Source organism: Uranotaenia lowii, chromosome 2 (genome assembly GCF_029784155.1).
Source record: "Uranotaenia lowii strain MFRU-FL chromosome 2, ASM2978415v1, whole genome shotgun sequence".
Taxonomy (NCBI): Eukaryota; Metazoa; Arthropoda; class Insecta; order Diptera; family Culicidae; genus Uranotaenia; species Uranotaenia lowii.
This window is the reverse complement of record NC_073692.1, coordinates 6713202-6739724: the sequence shown is the minus strand read 5'-3', so window position 1 is coordinate 6739724 and position 26523 is coordinate 6713202. Positions and strand designations below refer to the sequence as shown.

Genomic DNA, 26523 nt, shown 5'->3' with positions numbered 1-26523 from the left:
ATTCGTGGGAACCAAGCTAGTCTCGAGTTGCGAGTAAATGCCGGACCTCAAATCGTAAGAGAAGAGGTCCTTAGTCTTGAATCGTTATAAGAGGCAGGGTATATATGCTTGAGTTTGATTCGAACTAGAGTTACCGATGAGCGCTTAAGCGCGGACTTGGTCTCCCATCTCGGGTATAGCCTTCGTTGCAGGTCCGGATGGAAATTATGGCCAGAGGCCCCAGGTGGACTTTATGGCGTAGTATCATGAGTCGTCCAATTGCACCCATGGACCCAGAGTAGTATACTCGGGGGACTCGGTCGCTCGTCGTGCCTTGGAATGCAATTTGTAAAAAGGATTTACCACCTGGGTGATCAACTATTAAAAAAAAAGTTTAGAGAGTAGGAGGTGTACACAGAGTATATCATGAGTCTTCCCAATGGACCCAGAGTAGCAAACTGGGGGATGTTGTGGCCAGCCACATGTGGTGAACACCACATGTGAACTTCGGACCAACCAGATTTCATTGTATAGGTTAAGGTAGGGACACCTCTATCCCGGTCCTTCTTCTCCAAAATAATGAAATGTTGCGGGGTAAAGTATGGTGTACGTAAACAAGTTTTCCTCGTAAAAATGCTCTTTCGCTCTTTTTATCATCTGTACATTTTCTCCTAACTTTTCTATCCATCTTTATCAATTTTCAATTTTGATCTTCTTCCTCCAAGAATTTACAACACCGATATGCCAAAAAAAATTACGTAGAAGATAAACATTGATCTCTTTTTTATTAGATTTTTTTTAAATAATCGATCTTAAATGACTCGTTTTTTTTTCAATTTTATGCACAGTAGATTGCATATCAGTTTGTTGCATGTCGGCTTTTGTCAAGTTTGTTTCAATTTATTGAAAATTTGGATTTTTTTAACTCTCCCTCCATTGTGATGTTCCAAGTGACAAAAAAAGGATATGAAATTTGTTAAGTCCTTATTGTTACACATTGTGTGTTTTTCGAATGATTTGAAAAAACAACAATTTAGTCAACAAATGCCTTCAAAAAATCCCGATGTTGGTACTACTTCATTGTATAATTCGAACTTGCTTTAAGCACTAAGGCCCACACTGAATGCATAAGCGTGGATCATCATCGGGTGATTTATCAGGAAATTTACTATATTTATGAGAAATTTTATTTTGAGATGCTTTTGTGTGCAGGAAATAAAATTCAAACAATACGAGAAAAGGATAGTTATAAGTACGTAGTTGCACCATCTTCTCCTCATAATCGAAGTAGGCTACGGTAGAAAAACTAAAGCAATAAAACCATCACCAACAGCCATGATTGCACTTTACGCCTCACTTTCCGTTGGTATTCAATTGGATTTGTGCCCGGCTGCCGGGAAGTTTCTGCCTCTCGTCCTGGCCACACAGTAGGAATTGTTCAAGAAAGTCAAGACGTAGAATATGAGCGTGTAAGAGTCCACGCGTGGGTGTATCACACTCTCTGACTTGTCATACTTAGCTAGTCGTCATCGTTGTCCAACCAACCACTTCCTGCATGGGATTAGCTTTGGTTCCTCGTTACAGCTACAGCCAGTTTCGCGTAACCCTTGGCAACGCGCCTTAGCAAACATGCCTACCTACCTGCACCAAGATGCGAAGTGAATAATATTGTACCTTGCTGCAAATCAGCGCCCCTGCCCGGGAAAACAACGATGGCAATCTTTGAAGAAGTAATTCGCCTCGCAACCTTTTGCTATTGTTTCGCCAAAGTAACGACAGGATGCTCGTAGCGGTAGGAAGCAAGAAGCAACCAACTAGGTTGTCTTCCCTTCGCAGTAGGCGCGAGAGAACTTTTGTGCTCTGGACGTCTTTAATGACAACATAAATCTAATTAATTTTTCACATCTGAAAAAAGGCCATCAACGGCTGCTGCGATCCGAGCGCGAGTGGGATGGCGCTACAGTTGGGGAGTGAAAGGGAATCAATTTGGTGTCGCTGATATGGGTAAAAGTAAAAGTTTTTATTGCCTCAATTATGGCAGTTGGTTTGCGTTCGAAGCGTATTGTCGGTATAATTAGATCATTTGCAGAAAATGTTGCACTCGATGGCGAATGCCGAGATGAATATCCCGAGATAATTGAATCGTTTAGGTCGAGGATATACATTCCGCATGATAACACGGTTCGATCTAATAAAAGAATCGACCAAGTTGAAACAAGTGACTTATGAAATACAGCTTCAATGAGAAAATCGATCGCTAACAAATCAAAGAAAACTAAAATAAGGTGGTTTCATTTTGACAGCATTCTGCCACCACATAATTACAGGGTACACTGGCACTAAAAACCACAACGGCACAGTCCTGTCAGTTGTTGTTATTGTTACATTTATTTATAATGGGCCGACAAATGCCAATATAGTAGGCGGGACCCACCTGTCGTCACCAGCAAGCGTCATGTGGGAACTTGTTTAACAAATTGAAAATAAATTCAATATAATCACGTGGAGGCACCCTCGCTGGGCGCTTCTAGTTAAAGTCAACGGTTAGGGTAAAGGTGCATTGAATCAAGGAGAAATAAATTCAAGCCATTCGTCAGTCGAAGAGTACAACTTTTGCTACCTTTACCACAAAGTGATTTTTCCACCGCAAAAGTTTTTTCAAAGTGCACAAACGCAGCAAGGGGAAGCACATGATTGAGCATTTGATTTCGCTTCCCGGAGTATGGACGGACACTTGCTTACCTACTTCCTGTGCCTGGAAATAATGCGGTTAGCCACATCGGAAAACGAATTTCGTTTCCAAAATTGAAAGCGAGTTACAGAAATTATTAGACTTCCCACGCGTTTGTTTCAATATATCACCAAGCGAACCAAAAAGTAATTGGTGCCGGCTAACAAACAAATTAGACAATTAAATAACGATTATTCAATTATACTTCCGAGCCGCACTTCTGTCGGGAACAAATGTGTCGTTTTTTTGTACAAATGCATGCCATTATGATGTGAGTTTAGTCAATTCATGTTTTGAAAGCAGTCAATGAATCGCCTATTTTGGCAGAATCGCTATGAATTCTTGCACCGATGATAACGTTAAACAATTGGAAGACAAATACGAGAGTTTAAATTAACGCGGAATGATCCAACTTAATAATTTATCCGGCTGAAAGGACCAACAATTTGACGCGTTGCGATGCACCGAAAAACAGCTCAAAAGTAGGCGGCACGGATCAAGTAAAAATCAATTCAACAATGTTAGAGATTTATAGATGCTATCTCTAAAAAAGCATCACTAATTCTGGTTCAAGCTACTGGGCTTGAGCTGCATGCTTGAAGGTGTGCAGGCGGAGAAGCAATAATAATTTTGAACAACTACCATCATTGAGTAATGGGTTCAAGTTAAGTCGTCGTATGTCCGCTACGCGTATCAAAGTAGTCGGCTTATTTTTGCTCAGTGAGCCGGTCAGCCAGCCCAAATGATAATGTAAGAAGAAGACCAGCGAACAAGAAACTCACACTGAAAGGTAAGACAAGCACAATATAATGCATGGTGAATCAATTGTCCGAATATTCCGGGCACAATAAATCACAGCAAATAAAGTATAATTAAAGTGACTATAAAACAAAATGAAAATATCCTGCTCAAAATTAATTATACACCCAACCTGAACCGAATGACTCGCGAGTCGCGAGCGAGAGTCGCTCGAAGAAGCGTTTCAATAAACGCGAGCTTTCCAGAACGCAGAAAAAACCTGCGTTTCCTCTTTGTTTTCCTCCAGTGCTTTTGATGCATTCTGTGTGCATACATTTTTGAATTCGATTACAATTGTAACGACAGTAGGTGGCAGTTTATAGTAAAAAAAAAATTGTATAAATTAATAAAAAAAAAATTGTTCTGAAATTTGGTACAGTTTATAAATATTCTTCAAGGTTTCTAGCAATGATAGTCGGGAAATATCCAATTCATGGACGTATCCTGTAAATTTACATTGGAGCAACAGTTCGAGCGGCTGGAAATGGAAATGAGCGACATCAGCACTGCCATACGAAATTAATTTTCTTTCTGACTAATGATTTGTTGATATTTCTGCGTTTCTTGAAAGGTTGATAACCACTTGTGCCGGACTTGTTTGGTTTGTTTCTTTTACTGCATTAATTTTCGAAAACATCGTAGCAAGCTATTCTTTGATTGAAACACCACGCGTAGTAGGCCGAAAACAGTCTATAGACTTGGCTGGATTGGCGAAGAAGTAAAACGCTTTAAATTCAAATTGTCAAAAGGTTTCGATTTTCTTCCATGGGAATGAATTTCGGGTTTCTTTCAATCATGTGGTAGGCATTTGCCTACACCGAACTGCGCGCCATGAGCATTTTGAAGAGACATCTGAACTTTAATGTTCAAATATATTCATCTAGGAACGAATTCTTTGATGTTAATTAACCAGAATCGAAAGCTAAAGAATTGATTTCAATCGATCATGTTCGCTTTTCCGATCTAGAAAACAAATTACACGAGATTAAGTTTCGATTGTTTTCCAAAATATCTCATGGAACTCAGTTCGTTCTGGTCGAAGCCCGGCCATATATCTTAAGAGTGAACATAACATTGAATCCTTCAGCTGTGTTTATGTCTTCCTCCATTTGATATTTCGTTCAATTGTGAATTCTCCGTTTTACTTATTTATTTAAATCAGTCTGTAAAACAGGTCATCAACGACTGTAAATTCCTCTCACATATCAGATGCTTATTAATGGAAAAACTGGATTCGATTCGAATATTAAGTATTCATTCAAATCAGACCCGTCTGACGCTGTTTAGTTTTTTCCTGTTCTGTCATTAAGAATCGGAAACGTCGCGCAGAATTCTGCCATAAATTTTCATCACCCGGTAGCTGACCAACATATCATTTAAAACATTTGGCGCGATTGATCGATTGCATATAAATCAGACTGATTTGCAATTTTATTTAAGCATAAACATGAACACGATTGCAAATGCTTGCTACCAGACTGGAGACAAATAAAAAGTGGAGCCTCATTTTCCCAACGTCGAAGTCGTCGACGTCGTCATCTCATCGTCATCATCATCATCATCGTCTCATATGGCTTTCCATACACATTCTTCGATGCGTACATAAGATGTGCCCATTTGGAGCTGCAGAGGTGAGTATCCCTGAATTCAAATCAGCAAAACACACTCATCAGTCGAAGCCATGCTTTGGTCCGCCACTGGCTCGTCGAATGTCGCCAATGATATTCAATTCCACGATATAAATATGCGGTGCGGTACCACTTCGAGGCGCGGCGGATCGATCGGAGTTGTGCGGCAAATGTGGCTGAGAAAATGAAACCTACATACATTATCGATTGGGAATGGGAAATTATGCTGCGCGGCTACAGCTAGCCATCGATCGATCGAACGCAGGACAGGGGGTTATGCCGAAGCTAATTATGTATTTATTTCTAGTCGACTGCCATTTTGAGCATTATTTAAAATTCAAGCCACCATCATTGGCTGCCAAACGAGGCTGATGTAGACATCGAATCAGACGACAAACCTGTTGAAATTGATTCTGTTTTAATTTCGTCTGAATGTCGACGTTGGGACAGACGCTCTGGAGGAAATGTAAAGAAAAAACCGTCTGCAGATGTGCATAAAATGTATTTTCATAAGACATCATCGTGTGGACGCGAATCGAACAGGAAAGTGCATAATTTCTGCTTCGGCAAAGCCAAGCTGTTAATGTATTCCGGTTGCAAAAGATTGAAATTGAAGTCATGATCACCTTGCTCATCTAGCGTTTGCCCTAACTAACACGGGTCCGGCCACTTTCCCGCAGTAGGCCATGAGTCTATTGGCTATGGCTACCCCTTGATCGTACCCAGCAGGTTCAGAAACCGTATGGCGACTGTGATATCTCAGTAGGTCTTTGCTGCTTACTTGAAAGGAGGCTGGTTGACAGATTGAATCAAGTTAGCGTGTTTAACAGCAGATAATTTACTTTATAAATCAATTATACGGCTCGGAACGAGTGGCAAACCAAGTAGGCCGCTACTGAGTAGAAAACCGCGCGAGCTTTTGTCTAGTCACTTTTTAATCCAACAATGAAATATGTTAAAATAGTAGGTAATAACCAAAAATCGACAAAAGTTTTCTTATACTGGATTTCGTCTCAATCAAATACATATTCAAGAAAATATTGGAAAAAACATTGATTCATTATTATGGGTCACCCTTTTCCAGGCTTTCATCACAAAAATTAAAGATCTCTTGTCCATCCAAATTCCAGTTAATTCTATCTAAAATCACGACAATATAAAAAAAATAATAATAACGTCAATATCCCAAAAACATTTTACAGTTCATATGGACGACCCCGTTTGCCAACGTCTGATTTTAAATATGATTCCGAAAATAATTTGATCGTCCCTCTAAACACTTTTTGATTTTTGTGTCCAACCGATGAATAGAAACGACAATATCGCAAAAATACCGTTTGTGTTGTATGGACAACCCTCTTCAAAAAGGTCATCCGAATACATTTTTCATCATGATCATCATGAATTTTAATGATCATAATCCCAAGTTACAATTTGAGCACTGTTATGGTCAGCAAAACATTACCACCGTATTAATCTTCATTACCACCGTATTAATCTTCATTACCACCGTATTGATCTTCATAAAAAGCTAAAGCGCATTCTATGCATAACCAGAACCCTAATAAAGCTAAGGCTGGCTATTCGGTCATCATGACCATTTTTTAAGCTTCGATAAAATCAATACGCTGTAAAATTTTGGTCACCAAAGCTTTATAAAGCTTTCATAAAACATGTTGCCCATTTTTGGTTTTTCCGATTTCGTGAGTTCTCCGAGTTTCTTTTTTTATTTTTTCCAGCAACCATGACAGTTGATGATAGCATTTATAAGAAAGGATTGGGTAAAATCGATAACAAAAAAGTTATCTTTTATGCATATACTAAGCCTCTTTTTTATGCCGGTCAATATTTTAGGTAAAATGTGTATGCATTAGTGTTTAAACCTTTAGAATTAGGAAATTTTAATAAAACATTTATTTAAATGTGAAAAATCAAATTTAAAAAATTGTGCGTAAAACATTTTTCGAAATACATATTTTATTTTAATATATGACATGATGACATCTCAAATACCCATGGAATTGATTGAAAATAAGCCTGAACAAATATTCTCTAATACTTGACATAGTGAATCCATCAACATGGCGTCATTTTTTGCATTTCGATTTTGCAATAAACATGATGGTAGTCAATTCAATGCTTAATAGCTTTATTTTGGTTAGATAAATGGCTTATTAGTTTTATAACGGTTTTGTGAAAGCCATAAACATTTTTGATGTTTCTTTCGCAAGCCAATCAGTTACACGCGTAGCATGAGTTCCTCGTTTCTTGTTAAGTTGCTAATCATTAGTACAGTGTATGAGGGAGGACAGACTTTTTGAATGAAATAAATAAGGGATTGTTTATTAATGCCCGGTGGAATGAAACCACGAGTTGAAGTCGAATTTTGTTGTCTGACGCCATCTAAGATGGCGCCTTTTGCCATACTTTAAAATGCTGTATATGACTAAAAATCACATGAAAACCCCACAATATGGATATTAGGTGAAACTAGAAAAAGTCGAATTTCACTTTCAGACGCCATCTTGAAACCCAAGATAGCAGCTTTTACTGAACTTTAAAATGCTTTTAACAACTGAAAATCGCATGAATCTCTCACAATATGAGTATAGGATGAAAGGGCTGAATGCCTTCTTGAAATCCAAGATGGTGGCTTTCGCTGAATATTAAAATGATTTTATTTTCAATCACTAAAAATCTCATGAAAGTCCCTCAATATATATTTAGAATTCTGTAAATGAAAAAAATAGCACGAAAGGCCTACAATATTGGAATTGGGTGAAGAGGCTAAACTAGAAGAGAACGAATTTCATTTTATGACGCCTTCTTGAAATCCAAGAAGGCGGCTTCTGCCCAGCTTAAAAATACTGTAAATGACTGAAATCACATGAAACCCCCACAAAATTGATATTGGGTGGAGGAGTTAAACTAAAAGAAGTCGAACTTTGCTTTCTGAGACCATATTAAAATTAGCTTTAAAATAAGCGAGCCTATCCGCTAGACAACATCGGCGCTTAAGAAATGCCACTTAGTGTTGTAATCAGTGCGATAGTTTACCGTTGAGTGTAGTGAGAATCTTAGTTTAAATTACGAAACACATCATCATGATTCAAGGAGGTGCTTTGGGGGGAAGGAGAATGACTACTCTAAGATTGTAACGAGTACATAGACGTTTAAACAGCAGAACCGATATAAAAATATAAAAGTTTAAATTTTTATACGCAAACATTTAAAGAAATGGAGCTAGACAAACGGAATCAAATGCTTAAATCCATTCAGATCTTAAATTAATAGAATATAGCGAATTATAATAACTCCTTCTACAAAGAGCCACCCTAACTCAGTATCCATCAGTAATTTTGATAATCATAACGATTCTTGCACACATTTGAATGTATTCGACCAACCAACCGACACGTGAAGGAGTAGGCAATGGCTTTTGCTAATCACACGCGTTTTTCTTTCGGTCCACGAACATTTTAAATTTCAGTACGTAAAACAGTCGGGAATTAACCAGAAATGGCTTAAAGTGAAAGTTGGAAGGAAGTGCAGAAATGTTCACCGGAGTTTCCGTAAATTTAGAAACGAATTAGTGTTTTTTTTTTCATAAAAAGAATTGCAAATCAGAAGCTGAAGAAACGGAGTGTTTGCACATTGAATATTTTATTCTAGTGCGGAAGTCTGGGGTTGTTAGGGGAAGCGCATATTGTGAGGAGTGTGTGAATATTCAGAGATAATATGGACCCTTGAAAATAGCACATATCAATTAATTGTGGAAGCCTCTAACGAAAAAGAAAGAATTCGGTTCTGATGTGTTAAATTTTTCCCTTATGCGGTCTTCACAAATGTATTTTTGCTGCGCTCCGATTGCTGCGATCGATTTTTTTTCCTGCGATTCACCTGTACCTTTCCGAATATGTATAAGGTTAAATGAATCTAAAGATATCTGTGCAACGTGATGCAAAAATACATCAGATCTTCTTTAAGTAGAGGTCTCTTCGATTTTAAAAATGTAACCAATAGTTAGAAGGACATCAGATCGTATATCATCAAAAAGATTGGGTTCCAGTAAAATCTTTGACAAAACATGCCAAAACAGGTGCCAAGCTATTTGAAATTGCTTATTCGATATTGAATCAGATGAACATCGAATTAAAGTTAGATGTCTTCAAAATAGTTGCTTAAAAAACGATGATCATTTTCTACCAAGCGAAACCACACGGCCGGGTCTGAACGATTTTTTGAAAATTTTGTAAAAAAAAGAGCATATTTCAACAGAATCTAGGCATTATTCTCGAACATACAAAGGAAAAAGAAAGTAAATTACTTGAAATTTAATGTTTTCATCGAATCACAGCAGTGTATCTTAGGGTTAAGGAAAAATTGATTTTATATTTAAATTTACTCTAACAAATCGGTTTTGAACGCAGAATCTAAAAATTTTCAAGACAAATTTAAGTATTTATTTGATTTAGCAAATAATCTGAATAAACCCGTGTGAAACCTGAAAAATTTCAAATAATATCTGGCCATCAGAGTCATTTGACTCTTCTAGAATTCTTTATGGATTTATGGACAAGCCTGGATATATGAAAAAAATCTGGAGTAAGGGATAATCAATGTGTATAACGCTATCTACAGTGAAATATACACGGATAAACCTTAAATCTTTTACTGAAATCATAAGTTTTTGATCATTTTGTAGCTTTTTCAACAAAACTTTTGGATATCTCATAAATTATCCAAAATCATTTGAAAAATGCGGCAAGCCTGTTAGTGTACAAAATTTGAAAAATAAGTATTCGGCCTATTCGGACGAATACTTTGCTTAACTCTTCGGTGAGCCGAATATTCGGCTTAACGGTTTTTGGCGGTATCCGGCGCCGAATATTCGGCCGACTGAATATTCGGTACATCTCTACTTCTGATTTATGTTTTATAGTTTTATCAAAACATTCATAACTCCTTCAAAACAACTTAAATGGTATATTTCGTAAAAGCTTATTATAGTTTTCGTACTTATCTGAAAACTAATGATCGAAACAAAAATGTAAGCATTTTTCATAACTGTAATTAAACCGTTATAAAACAAGCTACACAAAAAATGCCATAATAAAACCGGATTAAAACTTCTTAATGCTAGTCAGCTTAATCTGTGCTATTTAGAATGCCAAATTCCAGCTCTCCAGATCTTAAGACGACTGAGTCTATTTATTGAAGACAAACATTCATACAAACAATTCTAACAAAAAAAACGTTATAAAAAGTTGTTATTTATGCATCAAGTTGCAAAAAGTGGGTTTTTTTCATTTTTGCTATAAGTTTGCAACAAATTCGATAGATTTACTTGAAAAAAACCTACAAGAAGCGCATGTCAACAAATAACAACATGTGGAAAACCATGCCAACGACTGAGAATTTGTGATCAAGTAGGTTGTGGAATGTACTTTTCGACACTGAATTCAGTGCTGAAAAGAAGCACTTTTCGAACTGCATAAAAGAATTTCAAAACATTTCCATTTGAAATAAAAATTGTTCATTTTTTTTTTCGTTGATAAATTTTTAATATATTGCTCAACAGAAAACATATAATGTGAAATATTCGTTATTCGATCAACAAATTAGAGTTTCAACGCTCATTCGGTCCGCTACAGGCGGGAATGTCCACGGGATCGGGCAATTATCAAACTTGGCGTTGCGAACTCTTGTTTGCGTATTTCTTGATTGATTTTTGGGGCAATTTTTTTTTCTGTCCACTCTCCCCGCTTAGCAGTAGCCTGAAGCTTTAAGCCTGCCAACTGTCTCTCTGATTAAGCCGCCAAAGCGTGTCGCGCATGGAAAAAAGCATCACTCAGCCGCGCATCAAAACTCGAACGCATTAAGTCTCTGCCGATGGTGCGCTGCGCCACTAAGGAAAAAAGTCACCGTTTCGGAATAAAACAGATCCTTCTTGGCCATGAGGCAAATAAAAAAGCTATCCGAGCTCAGCATAAACAGGACAAGCATATAAAAGCGACAAAAGCCGGTTCCAATTGTTTATGTCGTTTGAAATTGAAATTTTTCCTGCCCGACTACAAGCTGGCTATCTCTTTCTGGAAAGGATGAATAATTTGATTGCCTTTTCTACCCTTTTTCGGCAACGTTGAGCAAATAAAATTCGAAAAACCACCAAGCGCATCGATACACTTTGATCTTTCTGTATTATTCTTTTTTCTTAACTTCATTTCGGCACAACCGATGGTAGTTATCAGGCAAACATTTGTTCCGTGGCTACCGGATTTCTGGCATCCAGGCAGACCTCTCACAGCTCAGAGGATCATGCAAAAACTGTCCATTTTTGACGAAGACGAATCATTTGGTCGGGCGGCATTTTGGCTGTGGCGTTTTTTTTTTATTTGGTGCTGTTATTTACATTCGCGATCGCATCGTCGCAATCAGATCAGCATCCGATCGTGCGCGGCAACTTTTACCTTTGAACAAAACCGCATCTCAGCAGGCCGGGACCGGGTCGGGAGGGCGCAAAAATTTCCAGGCTTCTGTTTAGAATAAATTTGAATGGAATGTCCTTCCGTTTGTTGGCGTTGCCACGGGAGACAAAAACTTTCAACGAATAGGGACCGTTTTTTTTTTGCTTTCTTCGATTGCTTCAACGCATCAGTAGTCCTTGAAATTCCACGATGCGGACAAAGTAAGGAATGCGCTCGCGATCTTTGGCCCAGTGATCTAATACCTAATCTTAGGAAGGCATTCCATCTGGCTGCAGGAGGTTTTTATCGAATTGTTTCGGGTTTTTTTTATGTTAAAGCCGCATTGATTTTTCATGTTAAATCATATTTTTTCAACAACTTTGTTTTTTTTTATTTCTCAATAAAAGTTTGATCGACCTATACGTATACTGAGCGGAAACAGAATAGTACCACTGTGGTTTTTGGTTGTTTAAAAATGAATTTGGCCACCGTAAAAATTTACTTTAACAATTTTTGTTTAAATTGTTCAACTTTCAAACCAATTTGTGTATTTTCAATCAAACTGTGGGCTCTTTGGTATCTGAGGAAAAGTTTTTATATAAAAGATAAAAAAAAACAAAAAACAATATTCATTGATTTAAGAAAACAATTTAGGTATACCTTAATTCAAGTTTTATTTTTAGTGGAAGACGCCCGACAAACGCTTGTGGCATACATACTAGGAAAGTCTTAAATTTTGCCGCTGTAACGGATATATGTCGGCCTATTGAAACTTTGCTTTTTCCCCAGGAACGGGTTCAGCCCAGAAGGGGCTGCCCAGCAACACCCAGTCCCTGGTCTAGAGCCACGGGGACTAATGGGTTTGGGCGCTCAAGGCCTCTTTTGTTCCTGGGTCTCAGGGCGTATGTTAGGCTGGGGGAGCTTTCGGATGGGTGGATTCCTACAACAAAAAGTTACCTTCTTTAAAGCTGGTTTATTCGGCGAATTCTTGGGCGGAAAGCACACGGGCGGCGGGATGGAACCTTCTGGTTGGACCTTCGGGGCAGTCGTCTCTCTTGGTCGGGTCGTCTTGGGTCGCCACGGGCCGGGCGACGCCTGGGGGGGGAAAGGGAGGAATGCGGTGCGGTACCACGCACCACACTCACGGCACGGCTGGTCGGTTCGGTCTGCACGCTTGGACACGGCGTGTTAGGCAACGGGAGGCGATAATGCGGTACCACGCACTACTGGCTGGATGATGCGGTTCTGTCTCTCTCTCCTTCGGCTCGGACGGGCAAACCAACCACGCGCTAATGGTTATGCGCATACCACCGGCTTCGATGCGGTTCGGTTTAGCTGATCCACACTTTCGTAACGGTACACACTGGCCTCTGGCTTGGGCGATGCGCAATGGAAACCAACCAAGCGCTGGGTGCGCGTGTACTACGGACGATGGCGGCTGGCTTACCAAAGATGATAAATCCAACCAACAAACACGCTGATTGGATTTTCGGTTGGTCGGTGTTGCTTGGGATGGCAAACCTCGGATTTTGGCTTCGATTCACCACGGTACCACTAACTGCACTGTTTATCGTTCGGACCGTTTTGGATGTTCGTCCACACACTTTTCGGAGCGCTTGCTGGATGCGTCCGTTCACTTTCGCCGCCGGGAACCAAGAGACCTGGTGAGGATTCTTGACTCACCAAGAAACTTCTCGATCTGTCCAATTCACTTGCGTTCTTCCCAAAGCGTGCTGTCTTCGCTGCTGCATTTCAATCGTACGCAACGCTTCGAACCATGTGCGTATTCGGTTTCGCCTACTTCGCTGACCACGTGTTTGAATTTGAACTCGCCGTTGGATTTATGCTAGCTATTTATAAATGTTTTAACCTAACTCCAACCCATCAATTACTTTAAATAAAAAAAAACAACAAAAACAATGTTACCGAGTTGGTAACACTATGAAATGGTGAAAAAAAATAAAATCTTTCTCGCCGCACTGATTTCTCACACGTCAGTTGAACGGAAACAGTAATCCAACTTTATAAACATGCGCCGAAATTTGACCACGGTTCAGCTCTTCCCTGAGTAGCATTTATGACGAATTATAATCCGATTTTACAATATTCGGCCGGTGCTTTACCTAGCTAATTCATGCGATCCATATTTGGCTGTTTCGCTGATTAATGCATTCATTACTGAAACACTGCTATTATATTATATCTGCTTAAGCGAGTGCTCAATTATATGTTTATTAGCGAGTTTGTATGGCACTTGACGTGAGGCAGCAAAAAAAGCGCGCTTCAGAGGTCGATTATAAATAAATTCATAATAGCAATAAAGTCGGTGAAATTTTTATGTACACTTTTATTCTTATTACCATTTCGTTGCCACCAGAGAGCGAGCGGCAAGAGCCAGCCGATGATGGTTTTGTGTGCGGTTCTCCGGTATCTTTCCGCGTGGCCGTTCCGCATTTCTGCCCAAATTCGGCTGCATGTTGTGTATGGTGGAGCCTTCTTCGGGAGGTCAACAGAAGTAAACACTTAAAGAAAAACGAATCCTCAGCGAGTACCTACCTACGTAGGAAGAGAATCGGAACGAAGAATCATATGGAAGCTAATTTAATTAACGAACAACAGCACCTCGCTAAGAACATAAAATAATACTACGAGGAATTAACATATAATCTACTTATATAACTTTCAAAAATATTTACTTGCTTATTTATTAATGTCTTCAAAAAGTATCAAAAAATCATTAGTCATTAATCATTCTATTTGTAAATTCCACGTTGGAAATCCGATTGCTAGGCCATCATAAAGTTTATCAAATATTTACAGTACGGGAACTTACAACAAAGGTACATCGGAACTTTTAATTATGTAACCGGTTGGTTAAAAATCTTTTGATTTTGGATTTAATTTTGCAGTTTCACAACAAGATAGCATCACAGTAGGCTACATTTTACTACAGAAAAATTTTACTGCTGGCTGCTGTCAATCAACAGAGGAGGAAAAGGAGGAAAGAAAAGTAAAAATGGAAGGCAAAACGGAAGCTTGCTTCCGGAAAATTCGCTCTCTTTTAAATCAGGCGTCCGTGAGTTAAGTCGGTTTCCTCACAGTGTTCGCGAACATCCAAGGATTTTACCCGAGAGATAAGTGTTCTATTTTCTGCTACACGGATCGGCCTGCATCGTCCTCGGGTTCTGCGGAACTCTAATTTCTAAGGAGGACTTCCCTTTTCCGTCCGTCCGGACGCTTTTACATCGATGGCCCTCCTGCTTCCGGAACTGGATTTCCGGAACCGCGACGTCGCGGAACAGCAGCACATCAGGCAAATACACGCTACAAATTATACAGAACATTTTTTATACACACAGATAACACGCCAGATAAAAACATCAATAAAATCACAAAATACCATTTGTGTATTTTATCCGTAAAGTCTTTGATTACCCAATAGCCAGCCGGCCCTGAGGTTCCGTACTCTGAAAGTACCTTGCCTTGGCTGGTCTAGCTGCTGCTTTTTCAATCCGCAACAATTATTCAAGTAATCGAAAGCGGAGAACAATTTTCAACAACTAAAATAGCCTTGAAAGTAGGCCTAGACGTCCTACTCTAGTGGGACATGTCCTACTTTTGATTCTATACCATATCGTCCTACATTCAATGTAAAACCTACATTTCTTGTTTGATTGATTAAGACAGTTAAATCTCGTTTCAATATACTATCAAGCGTAATGTTTTGTAGGCATCAAATTAGAAACGGAGCTGTGATATATTTTTTAGATATTTTTCCTATTTCCTTTTTTTCCTATTTCCCTTTTATACATGAGATAAAATTAGTACTGACCCGAATTTCTATGAAAATGTGAATATCTGCTGCTTACTCCTTAGTCATCTAATTAATTAGCTAAACATCCTATCATTTCATCACGGAGAAAAAGTGTAGTAGTTCCAACAATATTCACTTATACTAAATCATGTTTCTGAATAATTCTCGACCAATTATAAATATGAAACTCTCAACTATATATGTATATATGTAATATATTATCTGATTGATTTTTTGCATTCAACAATACAAACGATAGATTCAGCTATGACTGTATGATTGATTTTATACATTAAACTGTAGATATAATTGATTAAACTGTAATTTCATGCTTGATTCTGCGTATTTAACAATAAATAAAGTAGATTCAACTATACCAATTTGATTGATTGAACTATGCATATTGTAGAATCAACTATATTTTCACAATAGGTTTTTTTTGCATTTAACTATACTTATATTATTAAGATTACTTTATGTGCGGTTGGCTTTAAGCTATGTTCCACATTCAAATTTATTTCAATTTTTATTACCGGTAATATTTTTTTATCATTATCGAATTAACCGATTTGGATACACCATGGAGGTGTAATGAAAATGTCATGCCCCAGCAAACATAAAGTGAGACAGTCAGTAGACCTGATGTGTTGTGTATATTTTCTCTGCTGAATGTTATCCCTTTTTGACGTGAAAAACAAATTGGATGTAAATCTTTTTTTTTTGTGTATAGGGGAGATGAGGGCATAACGAGCACCCGAGGCATAATGAGAAGTCCATTTTTCTACATAAGTACGTATTTTCTTAAACAAATTTTCATGAGGACTTGTTTCGTACTACCTATAGTATTAATTTTTCACCAAAAAAGAAATATCCTTTTCATATTTACAGAAATATTAAATAATAATCAGCAAGGTTCTCAAGTGACGAAAATATTATAATTTTTGAGCACCACCAAATAAGCTTTTATGACCTTTAAATCATCTTGATCTGAAATGTACGCACTGCAACATGATCTTCACATTGTTTTTTTTATTTTCAGCATCATAAAATTTTTGATTTTTCACTTTAATCAATTGTAAAACACGTTTTTACTTTAATTTGTTCACTAGAGGCGAACAGAGCACTTTCAATGAAGGCATATTGAGCATTTTCTGCCGGGGAATCTAGCAGCGAATTCGACTCGATGAAGTCAATTGAGTAATAGAGCTACAGCTCAACTTGTATCGTCTGACGATTTGGCCTATTGGTAAGATGTCGGAGAGGTAATCAGTAGACTCGAGTTCGATTCCTGTTCGAGGGGATTTTTTTTTTTGCACATACCATTCATGATTGATTTTTTTTATTGTTACATTATACGGCTAATAGCATCAAAGCATCATCCGTCAAACAAAACACCAGAAACATAATGTATGAACATGTGTTAATTCTTTGAATTCTACAAACAGACCTAGATTATTTTGTTTTGCTTTGTTTGATGAATCTACGCCTCACCGTTTAGTGCAATCATGATCATAAATGATTAAAGAAGAAAAAAAAATCACCTCCACCAGGAATCGAACTCGAGCCTACTGATTATCTCTCCGACATCTAACCAATAGGCCAAATCGTCAGACGATACAAGTTGAGCTGTAGCTCTATTACTCAATTGACTTCATCGAGTCGAATTCGCTGCTAGATTCCCCGGCAGAAAATGCTCATTATGCCTTCATTAATGGTGCTCATACTGCCTCGGGGGGTTTCTCATTATGCCTCTACAGTGACTGGTTTTCAGCTTTCGGCAAAATTTTTTAAAATGCATCTTTAAACGTTTTTATCTAATTTTTCAAGTTTCATCCAATTAGACAATAGACTATTTGAGTGTCGGAACACGAATCAATGATGTAATTCACATATTACAGCTGTTCTCTATGGTTAAATAAGCATTTTCCTTAAGATGCCCATTATGCCCTCATCTCCCCTATGGTGTTTATTGTGAACATTTTCATTTTCGCATGGTGAATTAGTGGTTCCTGCAAGTCAACGGCATCAAACAACTCGAAGAAAGTTTGGACCGAATGCTTGATTGTCTGGACTCCATTACCGCCGATAAGTTTTTTTTTCTTCATTTGATGTGTGTTCGTTCTATTACGATCATTAACGATCGTCATCGTAGTAGTATTGAGAGAAGCGGCTTAAGCCGTTCCCTTATGTTTGAGAGCGTGAGTGCGTGAGATGGATGAACGAGATAGTGAGAGAGTGAGTTCCAAGCAGTGTTCTCGCTGCTGCGAGGGACTCTCACCGACAGATGACCAAGTTCTCTGTTTCCCGGTAAATTTGAATCGGCAGAGAGGTAACTCAAATCGCCAGAGGGATCGTAACGATCTCTCTGGCGATTTTGCATCATCACATCGTTAGAGAGGAACACACCATACGCGTGCCTTGGGTGAGTGCCACGAATTAAGCTAAGACACGCCCTCCAGAGAAACACACGAAAACAACCCGAATCGTGTTTTGTATGTTTCTCTTCGAGACGCGTGTTTGTCTGCCTGCGAAGTCGACTGCTACGATTGAAAGCACGCATATAAAAAACGCGGAGATAAATGCGACCACATCGTACGAGAGTACAATTCAAACTGATTTCGCATGTACGCATTCGTATTCGTTGCCTCTAGGTATCTCGGCAGGACAAATCGAATGAGAATTCTTGCGTTCTTGGAGTGTCGCCGAAATTAACCGTTTTATTCTAAGTTCGGTGACTCAACTCTCAATTTTTTGCATGCTCTGTCGATTTCTGAGAGGACGCGCTTACTGGGTTTGGTTTGTGCAAGAGAGCGTTCCACATCAGCTGTCTACCAGACACAGTGGGTTCAAACTTCGAATTTTTGAAAAAGATTAAAAATTATGTTTTTGTTTGTGATAGTTGTTTGGAAAATTCAGGATTTGAAAAAAATTTAAATAACTTGATGAAATTGATAAAAGCTGTTGATGCTAAAGTTGATAGACTGGATAGGAAAATAATTGTTCCGTATGATTTAAAAAAAAAAATACAAGAAATTGCGCGTGATGAAATTAAAGCAGTTGCTCGAACAGAAACAAGTGTTAGAGATGATGAGATCCGTTATCACTTGCGTTCAAATTCTAAAAAACGCAAATTGGATGAAAACGAAAAAGTCCCTACAGTTTCTTATTCCAATATTGTGAAATCGACTGTGGCTCAGAATACAATCAGTAGCAAAGAGGGTGAATCAGTCCGGCCGAAAATTGAGACGATTAAAAGCAAATCTGCGAAAAGTGATAAAAATGTTGTAAATAATTCGCTTATTAAATTGGAAGAAACTGTTCGTTTGAAACCTCTCGCTGAACAGGATATCGAAGTCACACGCAAGGAATTGAGATCATCTCTAGATCCAGTAGCGTTAGGAGTAAAAAAAGTCCGTTACATTGACTCTACAGGAGAGGTGTTAGTCAGGTGTTGGACTAAGGAAAAGGCGCAATATTTCATGACACATGCTCAGAAAATTTTCGGCACGAAATATGTAATCGACATAAAACAACCCGCTAAGCCTAAATTGAAAATAGTAGGATTTGAACAAATGGATAATTATAATGATCGGGATTTTATTAGTTCGTTGAAAAAACAGAATAATTTAGCCGATTCTGAAATCACAGTTATGAAAATCGAGAAGAATGCCAAATGGAAACGCAATCCAATGATTGCTACTATCGAAGTTGATGCGGAAACGTTTACAAAATCGATTAACCGTGGGAAAGTTAATGTGGGGTGGGAAAGATGTAAAATTTATGAAGCAGTAAGTGTACTGAGATGTTATAAATGTTGGCATTTTGGCCACAAAGCTGAATATTGTAAAGAACAGATCTGTTGTGCCAAATGTGCTGCTAGCCATGAAACGAAGGAATGCACGGCTCAATATGAAAAGTGTATAAATTGTTTTAAATTTAATCGTACAGCAAAATCAGACGAGGAGAAGTTAGATATTTGTCACTCGGCCTGGAGCTATGATTGTGAGCTATACAAAAGAAAGATTGTAAACGCAAAAAAGTTTATAGATTACGGCAAATAGCAAAAAACTTCTGAGATTTTGTATCTCAATGCTTGTGGATTGATAAATAATTTCGAAGAAATAGTTATTGTGGTTGAGGAACTAAAACCTGTCGTTATAGTCTTAGTTGAAACCCATTTAACAGTAGACGCAAATTTAAACACACTCGATATTGAAGGTTATACAATGACAAATTGTTTTTCGCATTCGAAACACACTGGTGGCGTTACTATGTTTGTGCAAAATGTATTTAAGATAGATGTTTTATTGAATGCCTATCTTGATATGAACTGGATGTTGGCCTTAAAATTAAGGAATCGAAAGAAAAGTTTCATCGTTGGTGGAATTTACCATTCGCCAAGCGCAAATGACGCTCGTTTTTTGGATACTCTTGAAAATCTTTGGATGAGTGATATTGTAGTTGATGAAATAGACAACATTTTTTGTGGCGATTTCAATATGAACTTTAATAAAGAAGTAGAATGCAGAGACTTGAAACGTGTTATGGAGGCATACGGGTTTCGACAAATTGTGACAGATGACACTCGAATAACAGTAACCAGCAGTACTAGAATTGATCTTGTTTTCACTAATGTGGACAGAGCTGAAGCAGTTACCATTCCAGATTGTCGCATATCAGATCATGAGACAATAAATATTTATGCTTGTTTTGGAGATAACGAATGGGTTTCCGAAAACGATTGCATAGTGAAGGATTGGAGTAGATATAATAACAACGTATTTCGTCAGCTTCTGGAGGTAGGGTTATCAACCTTGAGATGCGCAGACTTAAATGAGTTAGTAAGACGCTTCGACTTATTATTGAAGGATAGTGTAAATGCACTTGTGGTTCAAAAAAAGGTTAAGCCTGTACTAAATGGTACAGGTTCGGGTACTAAATGCATGGTACTCCAATAGCCTTAAGCAAATGAAAAATCGAAGAGACAATCTTTATAGAAAGTTTCTAAGAACGAAATGCGAAAGAAGTTGGCTAAAATACAAATTGGTAAGGAATGAATATTCGCGTGAAATAAAGCTGGCTAAAAATCGATCAATTCAAGATGAGCTGGAAAGAAATAAAAATAATGGAAAACTGCTATGGAAAACTATTAAACGATTAGTGAGTCCAAATGCTGCAAAAGTAGATTCGGTCTCTTTTGACGGGATTGAAATCACAGATGAAACTGAAATTGCAGAGAAGTTTAATGACTTCTTCATTGACAGTGTCATGGAAATCCATGACAGCATTCCGGCAAGTTCTAACGTGTTCGTGGATTATATTGGCTGCAATGGTGGAAGTTTCAGTTCATTTGAAACAATAACTTGTCAAGAATTTGACGAAATCGTGCAAAATATGAAATCCACGGCTGGTATCGACAACGTCTCTTTAAAAGTCTTTAAGGACTCTCTACCGGTACTAGGTGATCAATTGACACAAATTATAAATACGAGTCTAAGATTAGGAATAATACCTTCTACATGGAAGCATTCGACTGTTGTTCCGATTGAAAAAGAGAAAAATGCACGAGAGGCTAAATTATATCGTCCGATAAACATGTTGGAAATACAAGAAAAGGTGCTGGAGTTAGCAGTTAAGAAGCAATTTCTACACTTTATTGAGTCAGAAGGAATATTGATTGACGAGCAATCTGGATTCAGAAAGCAGCATTCAACGGAGACAGCAGTGAATTTGATACTTCGAAATTGGAAGATCAATATTGAAAATGGTAGTTACACAGTTGCAGTGTTTCTGAATTTCAAGAGAGCTTTTGAAACGATTGATCGGTTTAAGTTGGTGAACATATTGGAAAAAATAGGTATCAACGGAACGGTACTGAATTGGTTTAAGGACTACTTGAATAACAGAATGCAAAGAACAAAATATGGATCGTCGTATTCGCGTTACAGAGAAAATAGTCTAGGTGTCCCCCAAGGAAGTGTTTTGGGTCCTTTGCTATTCATATTGTACATCAATGACATGAAAAACTGTCTACGTTATGGTCGTCTCAAACTGTTTGCAGATGATTCAGTCTCCTACTGGAGTGGTGATGACTTAGAGCTCGTAATTCAAGAAGCAAATTCCGATTTGAAAAATATTTCTGAGTTTTTAAAACATAAAAAATTGTGTCTGAATCTTAGTAAAACCAGCTGGATGGTTATTGGTAATCGTCCAATAAGAGTCTGCCCAAACTTGCTGATTGATGGTTGTGCCATCGAAAGAGTACGTCAGGTCAAATATTTGGGAATACAAGTTGTGAGAAGCTGAATTTCGTAGCCAATCTGATTTATGAGTATTGAAATCGACTAAATGCCCAACAAATGGCAATCCATAACATTAACTCGGTCATTAATTTTCTTTGAATTTTATAATTTGTCAAATTGCCAACTTTTTTGGAAAACAATGTTTATTCTGGAACATACTTGAGGAGGAGGGTAAGGGCTTTGTTTGCACTTCTTGGCAATTACTGTTGTATATATATGTAAGGTACATATATTTTGAGCTAATCAAATCAAACCATTGAAAAAAAATTATGATTGTTGTCAATTACTATCGTAAGTTGCTTATTAGGTTTTTCGTAGTCCTGAATATGTTCACCATCGAAGAAGAATCAGGAATCCAGAATCAAAATCAAGATATTGTAACAAGCTTTATATGTGTGTTTTTGTTTTAAATCCGAATATCATAATGCCTCAAAGACATAATTAAATAAAATATTATGAAATTTCGTTTGGTAAAACCTGTATTTTCGATGAACTGTTAAAAACTTATAAAACTTTTTCTCATAAGTAAAAACTACTCGCAGTCATCGAAAAAGTTGATCATTCAAAGAAACCTTTATTTTTAATGTCTTTGTAATATTTTACACTAGCTGATCCCGTACGAACTTCGTTTCGCTTTAAATCATTGGTACGTCAAAATGAGTTTAGAAAATGAATTCAAAACATTTTTTCGACAATTTTGGGTAAAAAATTCAACCGTGTTTAAAGTCACTACTATTACTATTACTTGAAATTCAAATTAAACGGTTAATTGGCTTTTTATTAAAATTTAAGGGAGAGTATTTTTTTCTCGATCGGTTGCAAAATCTAGACATTATGGCAGAAACATGTACTATTTGTTTGTGTGCACGACTCTTTTGCTTGACCTTCACACTTAAATTGGTATCAATTAACTGCCTCCAACAAAATTATTGCACAAAATACTGAACTTTCAATAAAACCCTCTTTTTCTGTCCCATGGCCCGAAATTCCATAATTGAAATCAATTTTACGTTCCTTAAAACTCCCTTGTGCCATTTTTGCTTTTCAAATTATATGTAAAATTACGTCAGGAACTTGAAAACAGTGATCAGTGAATATATACGCCCCTCTCGCTGACCCTTGACACGGAACATGCTACCTGGAGTCAATTGCTCATAGTTTATAACCCTCATTTGAACATTTTCATCTCAATCCGATGCATGATCACGACAATATCGCGAAAACAGTGAGCAACTAACATGGACGGCCTTTTTTTTTACCACGATTCAAAACTTGACACCTGAAATCAATTATCTTTTCTGTTAAACTCCCATGTGCCAATTTTCATTACAATTCTATGCTCAATCAAGAGAATATCGTAAAAACAGTGAACAGATAATAACCCCTTTTGCCGACCCCTGAGTCAAGATTTGAAACCTGAAAGCAAAAGAGCGTCCCTCAAAACTCCTATGCGGAAATTTTCATCTCAATCCAATGTAGAATAACGTCAAAATCGCTAAAACATTAAAGTTGGATACGGACGACTCCTTCAGCCGACTTCTGATCCCCAATTCGCAACTTAAAATCGATTGCTCGTCTTTCAAAACACTCATCTGCAAATTTTCATCACAATCCGGTGTATAATAACACCAATATCGCAAAAACATTAATCAGTGAATATGGACGACCCCTTTGACCGACCCCTGACCCTAAATTTGATAACTGTAATCGATTGCTCGTCTCTCAAAACACTCATGTGCAAATTTTCAACACAATCCGATGTATAATAACGCCAATATCGCAAAAACATTAATCTGTGAATATGGACGACCCTTTTGGCCGACCCCTGACCCTAAATTTGATAACAGTAATCGATTGCTCGTCTCTCAAAACACTCATGTGCAAATTTTCATCACGATCCGACGGAAAATAACGTGAATAACGTGAAAAAAATATTTGTCTTGTATGGACGACCCCCTTCAGAAGGGGTCGTCCAAAAATCTAAAAACATTTTTCATCATTCCTGGTCCTAATGAGCATCCATGCCAAATTTCAGATCTCTAGCTCTTAAGACGGCTGAGTCTATAGAGGACAAACAAACAAACAAACAAACAAACAAACATACAGATAATTGCTTTTTATATATATAGATTTGAAAAAAATGCACAAATTGTTCAAATCAGTATAAATCGACTCTAATTTTTTTTTAACACTGATATATTTTTTGTTGCCTCACTCATGCTACCAGAAATTGAACCTTTATTCCAGAATTTTTCAATTATTCCTAGAGAGGATGAATGCCCAAGCTGGTTAAAATGAAAATCCTCTATAAATAAACAAAAAATAATAGACTAGAATTATGTCTAGAACATCGTTTATAATTTTATGAATAAAGTGCCTTTCAAGAAATAAAAAAAGTTTTTCATTTTATTCATACCGTTTTTGCAAATTTTTCACCATTCTAAACTTACTTACTTACTTACATAATGATCCCGCGCCGATCCTCCGGTGCATAGGGCCGTGGTAAAAGACCTCCACTGTTGACGATCCGGGGCCAGCGTCTTCACCTGGTCCCAGTCAAGATTCTCGTCGACACGCCGCCACGAGTTTCTGGGCCTGCCTCAACAAATGGTTGAAATTCTATTTCATTCGTTTGAGAATAAAAAAAGTTTTTAAATAAAGATATTTCATTATAATTGAATAGTAAAAATCTATCGACTGGTTGAGTAATGAATAAATTGATTTTCGGCGATTTCAGTCACGAAAAATCTTAAAACGATTTTTATTTCTTCATCCGACGTTTCGGCATTTATTTTTTTTTTTCAAAGAGATGAAACGAGAAATTTCCAACTCCTTGAAAAAGGCATAATAAATGCCGAAATTTCGGATAAAAAAATAAAAATCGTTTTAAGATCTTTTCGCGATTGATATCGCCGAAAATCAATTTATTGAAATTTTATTATTTTATTTTTGAATGAAATTTAGATTTAGAAACTACATTATTAAACCACGATTCACAATTAGAAATTAATTTCAGAATGGTTAAAACCAGCACGATATTTTCTCATCCCTATTCTGAAAAATATAACAGAATAGTAAGAAAAATATCAGTGTTTTGAGATCAATTTTAAGTTCATAGCCATTTTAATCAAAAACTTATCTAAAATATATGTTTTTCAAACGTTTGGTTATTTTCTTTGCGAAACATTATGAGAAACATTAAAAATTTGTTGTGATTATCTTGCACTGATATAAAAAAAGCTCAGGAAAAATAGATAATTGAAAAGTTTCATACAATTTTCTTCAATTCAACAACAAGTGTATTATTTTCATTTATAAAATGACATTATAACAAGTGTCATAAGTCATTACTTTTTAACTTCCTGGTATACAAAATACGAAAATCATTTTTTATCAACATTTTCACGCACGGAAAATTCAAGATTCGCAGATTGAAGTTATAGGTATCAAAGAATATCGAAAAAGATTAAATAGAAAATGGGTTTAAAAAAATTTAAATTTTTTTTCTCTAATTTTGAGATTTTACAGAAAAGCTCATACTTAGTTCAATGAGATAAAATTGGAGGAAAAAGAGCAGTGTGCCGCATCCTTAAACAACTCCCTCGCCCCCGCCACGCCCCCATGACTCTTTTATAATAAACGTTCATTCACTAGATATCAAAGTTCTTTTCAATGGTCGATATTTGAAAATTTGTAAAGTATTAAACATTTTAGAATTGTTCTACTGAATATTGACTTCTATACCTGAACTTCCTTAGCAAAAGAAAAACGGTAATAATGAAATGAAATGAAATGAAAACGTTCAAATCTTAGCAAGCTTTGCGCTCGAAAAGGTTTTTCAAAAAAAACTTCTGTAGCATAACCAACATGTTTAACTGATCGTCTTTGTTTCAAGAATAATCGGAAGTTTGTCTTTGATCTTGGGAGGTACCGCTTCCAGTTGCATGCCGTTGGAATTCTTGTCAACTTGCCGCTGATCATCGCCTACTTATGAAAGAAGGTATGCCTTTGGGATTAGCGCAGCGCTTCCACGATCCGAATCCCGCTTCAGTCAATCCGTCACAAATACCGTCGGCGATGTTTCTACACCACATCCATTTCCATGACAACGCCACTTGATGTCATTTATTTCAATCGCGCAGCCAACTAGGACTGCTGCTATTTTTTTCTACAAATATATAGATGTGTTTGCGAACTTCAGCGGAGTCTATAAATTAAATATTAGAAAACGCGTACACCTTCGAGTAGAGGCCTTTAACTAGCATCATAGCGCCGCCGACTGCAACCGAGATGGTGAAAAAGGATCCGACGACACACCTGAGGAAAAAAAATTGCCAAGTATCTCCCTACATGCTGGGAAAAATCGATCAACTGCTCCCCGTGTGATCGATCAGCTCTTCTCGATGGGGTGGCACCAAATCGTCACCTGATCGAACACTCGATGCTAGCTTTCTGTCAGTCCCTAAAAGGAGCGAATTTGTACCAGATAAGGGAATTTATACGGTCTAATGTTGTTTTTATTTAGTTTAGTTTAGAGCGTTCGTCATTTTGCTTAAATTGAAATTCAAATATCATCAAGAAAATGTCAATGCAAAAGCAGTCATACCATGCAACTAAAATTTATAAATTTCTCTAAACCTGTGACAAGATGCATGCTTTCTTACGAAAGTTCCCATTAATATTTTCACAACGCTCGCGACACGTCGTAAAATTAGTTCTCTTTCGCTGCGCAAGACAAACTGGAAAGAAACAACCTTACGCCTCGGAATCGTTTTGAAAAATTGGGTTAGTTAGAACGAGTTAG

The 26523-nt window shown here is 37.3% G+C and overlaps 1 protein-coding gene across 1 annotated transcript in view; it reads left to right on the top strand.

Moving 5' to 3' along the window:
• The window catches only part of LOC129745692 (60S ribosomal protein L9), a 285451-nt gene that overhangs the window by 113277 nt on the left and 145651 nt on the right, over positions 1–26523 (top strand). The window lies entirely within an intron of this gene.